Here is a 7,504-nt window from a genome sequence, read left to right on the forward strand (position 1 = left end):
TACTTTCAAACGTATTGTGAAGAAGAAAATATGGGTTTTCACGATTTTTGTGTTAACCCGGTTAAGTCTGTTAGGTCCTGTTAGATCGAGAAAAATGATGCCGTAGACTTGTACGAATGGGCCAGTAAACATTGCACGATCTAACAGGCCAGGGCCAATGTTAGATGTTAGGTCGAAAATGTAGTCACATTGCTATCCGTTAGGGCAGGTAACCAACATGGCAGCCAGGAATTTAACAGTTGTTGTTTGTTTACTTGTATTTTCATTCTTAAATACTCATTAATTAAATCAGACCAATACATTCCTTTTGTTAATTTCTGACCTCTCCTTATATGCTCATTCATAATAGATACTATTATTATCCTATAAAGTAGTAGGCAGTTAGACCTTAAGATACAGGTTAGGTATGTCGGCAGGAATTGACGCGTGTCATTTGTTAGTACTTTTCTAGTGCATAGATAGCATTTTGAATAAATGAGGTTGATCGATTTTCCTTTTTTATTAACTTCTGGCATCTTACAATTTAACACAAAATAAAACTAAAATAAACAACAACAAGCCCTCAAGAACTGTTATAGCTTTATTTTTGGTTCTACCAATCGCCATGCGCAAATAAAAATAACGTTTAGCATACTAAGAAAATAAGGGAGGAGTTCACGAGCTTACTGGACATTTCTCTGTTCAAATTAGCACGAGTTAACATCTTACAAACATCGTGAATACCCCTATTATATGAGGAGTAATTTTAACACGGTGGTATATATTTACAGTGTCTTCTTTTTTTTTAATGATTGAGTTCTTCCTATCCCTTTAGCGTTATAATTTAATGAAATTAGCGTTTTGATATTCATAATACTTTAGAAGTAAAAGATTCTCCAATAACATTCGATACTTACTTTGGTGAACTTCAACTTAGGAAAATATTTTAAATCTTACGAACTCGATTGTCGTTAGAATAACAGAGAACCTTCAAAGATCATCAATTTCAATCAAATCGCTGTCAAATAGACTTCGCTTATTATCTGCACAGTGCCAATTTCGATAATGTAAATTCACGAGTAATGTAAACAGATTTTGAAAATTAATTTCTTTTGTGATTAATTTTCATTCTGGATTCTTTTTTTTGTTTAAATATTAATTAAGTTAATCATGTTACCATTTCTTCTTCCGGAGTGCTTAGAAAAACGGGTTGAAAAGAAAATTTACATTGCTGATTACATGAATTCAAATTCAATTCAATATTCATCAAAGAGGGGAATATGTTAAGGTTTAAAGGTTTTCAAAACAACGGCAAGCGAGGTCCATTTTTCCCAACTGATGATTTTCTATCTCCACTTTTTCTAGTTTTGTATGAAAAATTTGTACGCTTTGCATAGTAAATCGGAGAATAAAAAAATGGCTAAGATAGATACGGTTCCAAAAGTCCCAAGTTTTTAACCGAAACAACAACAAAAACATCAGTGTTACAGTCCTTGGGAATGGTAGTACTAACTATATGTTTAAAAAAAATTAAAAGTATTTATATAGAATCAATTATATCAATTTGTAGACATTTTTAAGAATGTTTTGCCCGGATGATAACCTTAAAATAGGTCCAAAACTAGGCAGATGAAAATTGGATTTATTAATCAGAAATCGTGAGATGCGGTCTGGTGTGACGTAGTTTTAGAAAAACATTTTCTCTATCGTCCCAACGTTTCGATCTTTATTGAGACCATCATCAGCCCCTTGGATTTATAAACATTGTTTATATTTTACAAATACATGTAGGAAATGAAAAACAAAAATGAATTTATACAACGCTAAAATTTTTAGATTCAATGAAAGTATTTGTACTGTGTAGATGTACCATTCTAGTGGGTCGTGTTGAGAGTGCCAATAAGATGTTCATATTTTATGTTTGTATATTTGGATTTTGAACGGGTGGGGAAGAAAGTCGGGTTAGAAAGACATTTTTATATGAGGAGCCGGCTTTGTTGAGGTAAAAAGAACCATTACCTACTTTTTCCCATTGTCGGCTCCTTTCACCTCCAAAAATGACACATCTACACAGAAAACAAACATTTTGCGTGAGTACAAATACTTTGATTGAATCCAAAATGTTTAGCATTGTATAAATTCATTTTTGTTTTTCATTTCCTACATGTATTTGTAAAATGTAAACTTTACTTTTTATGTTTATAAATCCAAGGGGCTGAAGATGATCTCAATAAAGATCGAAACGTTGGAACGATAAAGAAAATGTTTTTCTAAAACCTAGGTCACACCAGATCGCATCTCACAATCTCCAAATAACATTGTATAAATTAATTTTTTTTAATCTAAAATTTTATACCATTGTATAAATTCATTATTGTAAATAAAAATTTTTCTAGCATTGTAAGAATTCATTTTTTTCCACATCCTACATGGATTTGTTTAATTTAAACAATGTTTATAAATCCCAGGCCCTGAAGATGATCTCAATAAAGATCGAAACGTTGGCACGATAAAGAAAATGTTTTTCTAAAACCTACGTCAAACCAGATCGCATCTCACGATCTCCAAATAACATTGTATAAATTCATTTTTTTTTTAGTTTAAAATTCTATAGCATTGTATAAATTCATTTTTTCCACATCCTACATGGATTTGTTTAATTTAAAAAATGTTTATAAATCCCAGGCCCTGAAGATGATCTGAATAAAGATCGAAACGTTGACACGATAAAGAAAATGTTTTTGTAAAACCTACGTCACACCAGACCGCATCTCACTATCTCCAACTAACAAAATAAATAGTTTTAATTCCGTAATTAAATTTTCCATCAGTAAAAAACATATTAGTTATTAGTATATTTTAACGCAATTTATAATAAAAATAAAGTAATAAAAATTGGCAATATCCCTACTTGTTTTTGAGCAGTTTAATATGTCGATTCTAAGTGTGTGTTTGTGTGTAATTTTTACAAAATATCGTCTTTATTATAATTGAAAAGAATCGTTCTTTATATAAATCATAAATTTTAACCTGATTGTGGAATTTTGAACCCAGAACCGGGAGTGGCTAGGGCGTGCGAATCGGATTTGGCAGGCAAGGGTTTGTGAGTAGAACTATCCTTTTCAGTTACTGAATTGATATTTTCACTCTATTATAACCATTTTTTAATTTATGCTATTTAGTATATTTTCTAACTAGTATCAGTCTTCTACTGTCGGATCGTTTTATTGATTTTTTTTTCTTTTTAGTTTTTAAAGAAAAATCTTCGTTAATTTTTTTCTTTCTTAACGTTGTATGGACTCTAAACCTCTGACGTTAATAAATGGAAAGTAAATTACTTCAGGAGTTTGGTTGAACCGCCTATTCAAGATGAGCATCATCAGATGCTTCTCATCTCAAGGCGGGTGTTTTCTAATCAAAGTGTCTATCAATGAAGAACAGCACGATTAAATGGAAACGTTAATTTGGCCAAGGTGAGACGTTAAAAGGATGGGATGTGTTGCAGTTAAGGAGCTGTAAGGCAGCGGCTAATTTCACGCTCTAGCAGCATCTCGATCCGTCGTAAAATTCAGGCCCATGGAAACAAGGTTTACACGGAAACGCCTCTAGATTTGCCACCTGGCATCTCCGTGTTCCCGAAGCACACACGGTAATCGATACGTGAAGCGGCGAATTCATCTTGATTACGCCTCGGAACCGACAATCCCGCCGCCCTTCAGGAATCTGGCACATTAATTTCGTCCTGGGCAAATTTACACGGTTTGTCCTCGATGCAGTCGTATTAATGATGTAAAACCACATATTACCAAGGAACCACCCGTTAATGACCTCCGCCACCTCTTACAAATTAATATCCGACTGTGTTGTGCTTCCCTCTAATCCAAACAATTATCCCTACCTGAAAACTTTGTGTGTTATACATACAGAAATTACTCCGACTTGTCGGTATAAAACCCAACTAAGTACAACCCCATTTAACGCTGCCTTCAACAGATTTAAGCGTACGCAGCAAAATTTTAAAACAACAACAACAATTTACTGTTGAAATTTCTCCTGCGAATTGCACTGCAGTGGCGACTGGTAGAACCAAAAATAAAGCTATAACAGTCCTTGAAGGTTTGTTGTATGTTTTTTATGTTAAATTGAAAGTGCTGAAAGTTAGTAAAAACAAAATTACTATCTATCCACTCGAAAAGTAATAACAAATGACACGCTTCAATTCGTGCCGCAGTACCTAATTTGTATCCTAACGTCTAACAGCTTAACTTTGTAGTATAGGGGATGTATCTTTTATGAATGAGAGTATAAGGACAGGTCAGAAATTAACAAAAGAAATGTATTGGTGTGATTTAATTAATGCGTATTTAAGAATAAAAATAAGTGTAAACAAAAAACAGCTGTTATATTCATGGCTGCCATGCTGGTTCCCTAAGCCCTAACGGATGGCAGTGTAACTACATTTTCGAACTAACCTCTAACATTGGCCCTGGTCTGTTAGATCGAGCAATGTTATCAGCCGATTCTTACAAGTCTACATTATCATATTTCTAGATCTAACAGGACCTAACAGACTTAACAGGGTTAACTCAAAGATAGTAAACAGTTTGACAGCCTGTTCGTTTCTTTCTCTCTTCTTGACCGTTAACCATACCATATTTTTCTCGATCTAACAGAGTTACTTAACAGAGGACTTAACAGAATTAACAGGGTTAAGTCAAAGATCATGAATACCCCTAACATCCCGGAAATTCAGAGGCGATGAATGGAATCGAAACCACGAAAGTGGTAACTACTAGCTGAGAGGCTGATATCTTAATCATTACCTCGGTCCTTCTGCAAATTAGATTCTTTAACCTTCAAAATTTACAAATTAATAGACTGTTTGGAGTGTTCGGACATTATAATTAAAAAAGGAGGGAAAATTAAAAACGTGGGGTTGAGATGGGAAGTTGGTGCTCGAGCGGATCCACGTCACGATAGCTCAAGTGGTAGAGCAGCGGCGCATCTAGCCGAAGGTTGTGGGTTCGAATCCCGCTCGTGACACTGACTTTTTTATCTAAACTAAAAACCTTAATTAATTGAAAGATATTAATTGGTCAAGCGGACCATGAATTAGTGGTGAATTTAATAAATTACCGTTAAATATTCTTTTTATGTAAGGTGTGGTGATTAGTGACCGTTCGTCGGAAATCGTGAGCTGAGGTCTGGTCATTTTTGTATCATGCCAACGTTTCGATCTTACACTCGCAGCACGACACACAAGAATGACACAATTACGCAGAAAATAAACACTTTGAGCCCTGAAGATGGTCTCATTAAAGATCGAAACGTTGGCACGATAAAGAAAATGTTTTTTTGAAACCTACATCACACCGGACCGCATCTCATGATTTCCGAATATTTATGTAAGGTCTTGGTTGAGTTAAAAAAGTCAGTGTAACGAGCGGGATTCGAACCCACGACCTTCGGTTAAATACGCCGCTGCTCTACCACTTGACCTATCGTGACTTCGATCCACTTTACCTCAACCCATACCTTACATAAAGATTAATTAATTGAAATATATTATTTCAACACTGACAACTATTTCGTTACAGAAGGCCATGTCCATTTCCTGTCCTTGCAATTGTTCCGTGTAAATACAATGTTGAAAACAGTGGTGGGCCGTAATTTTTCACCCCCAGCTCTAAAATACCATCGTCCAGGTAGGACTTAATTATGAAGAAATGTTTAAAACTTAGCTCGTCCAGAGAAAAAACCCACGTGGTGAAATAATATTGCCTACACGTATTAACATGAGCGTTCAACATGAAATTACAATTTATGTAAGATGAACCAATTTTGTTAATTAAATAATTACTAGGGCGAAATCGAATAGATTACACGACATTTGAAAAAAGGCAAAAAGGAGGGAAAATTCGAAAGGTTGTGTTGAGGGGGGAGTTAGTGTCCGAGTGGAGCTCAAGTGGTAGAGCAGAGGCGTATTTAGCAGAAGATCCTGGGTTCGAATCGCGCACGTGACACTGCCTTTTTTATCTCAACCCCGTACCTTACATAAGGATTAATTCATTGAAATATGTTACAGTTTCAACACTGACAACCATTTCGTGGCATTAATCCATCTCTATTTCCTTTCCTTGCAATTGTTCCGTTTAAATACATTTTTTTTACATAAAATTAAATACCATCGACGAGGTAGGATTTATTAACGAAGAAATGTTTAAAACGAAGCTCGTCCAGAGCAAACCCACGTGTTGAAATAATATTGCCTACACGTACTAACATGAGAGTTAAACATGAAATTACAATTTATCTAAGCTGAAGGAATTTTGTTAATTATTTGTATTATGTTTCAGGTCAGTATCGGGAAATACAGAATTCAAAATGCAGTAAGTTTTTATAATTTATTCAACTTAGCCACTAATATGTATTACTTCCCACTGAAGCCAAATAACTTTTAATATCCCGTTAGTATTTATTTTGACTAAATTTTTTGTCTAGTTGTAGAAATGATATTTGTAAAACACTAAAGTAAAATTCTAGTTAAGTTACAATAAAGTGACACATCATTATCCTTATTAATGGTTTTTCGCAATAAATTATTTTTGTCAAGAAATCAAAATTCAAAACGATCGAGTCATCTAATTTTATTTGATTGGAAGTATACTTGAAAAAACATTTCAATTGATCAGCCGTTTTTTTAAATTCGTGGAAGCAGCCATTCAATCAACGCTAATCTCCACCAGCTGAAAGTGAGTTGATATAATATCGGGAGAACGGTTTCCGACAGACTTGAACTATCTGGCAAGTGAGCAAGTGGTAGATCAGCGGCGTATTTAGCCGAAGGTCGTGGGTTCGAATCAGCTCGTTACACTGACTTTTTTTATCTCAACCAAGACCTTACACAAAAAGAATAATTAATTGAAAGAAGTAACTTGGTCAATTGACCACTAAAACATAAATGGATTAATATTTAATGAGTAAAAGAAGTTTAACTTCACTAAACAGCTCCCCGTGGCAACTTCATAACTCGCTGACAATCCAACTCTGATCCATGACACATGAAAATGGCAAAACGAGCGAAAATTCGAACAATTGTAGGTTGAGATGGAGAGTTGGTGTCCCAGAGGATCGAAGTCACGATAGGTCAAGTGGTTGAACAGCGGCGTATAAAGCCGAAGGTCGTGGGTTCGAATCCCACTCGTGACACTGACTTTTTTATCTCAACCAAGACCTTACACAAAAAGCATAATTAATTAAAACTTGGTAAATTGACCTCTAAAACATAAATAGATTATAATTAAATACTGTGGTTCATAAAACTGCCACTGAAAAAAGTTCAAAAACCAAACTACTACACAAAAAAATCGCTATTAAGAAGGAATTATTCATAAACAATCGAAAGTAAAACTGACAAGTCCATATTCTATTGTGTTTAATTTCATCATGAACCGACGGAGTCTTAGGGAAGCTTACAATGTAAGTTTGTGGATCATCATATAAAACTGTTAAATATTTTTTAGAA

At 34.5% G+C, this 7,504-nt stretch overlaps 1 non-coding gene across 1 annotated transcript; it reads left to right on the forward strand.

Annotated features, from left to right (window-relative positions):
- Positions 1-7,115: 7,115 nt before the first annotated feature.
- On the forward strand, positions 7,116-7,188 carry Trnay-aua. Its single transcript has one exon. It is a non-coding gene; the product is annotated as a tRNA-Tyr (tRNA).
- The last annotated feature ends 316 nt before the right edge of the window (positions 7,189-7,504 follow it).

This window comes from Cimex lectularius, unplaced genomic scaffold (genome assembly GCF_000648675.2).
Source record: "Cimex lectularius strain Harlan isolate CLEC.00 unplaced genomic scaffold, Clec_2.1 scaffold53, whole genome shotgun sequence".
Taxonomy (NCBI): domain Eukaryota; kingdom Metazoa; phylum Arthropoda; class Insecta; order Hemiptera; family Cimicidae; genus Cimex; species Cimex lectularius.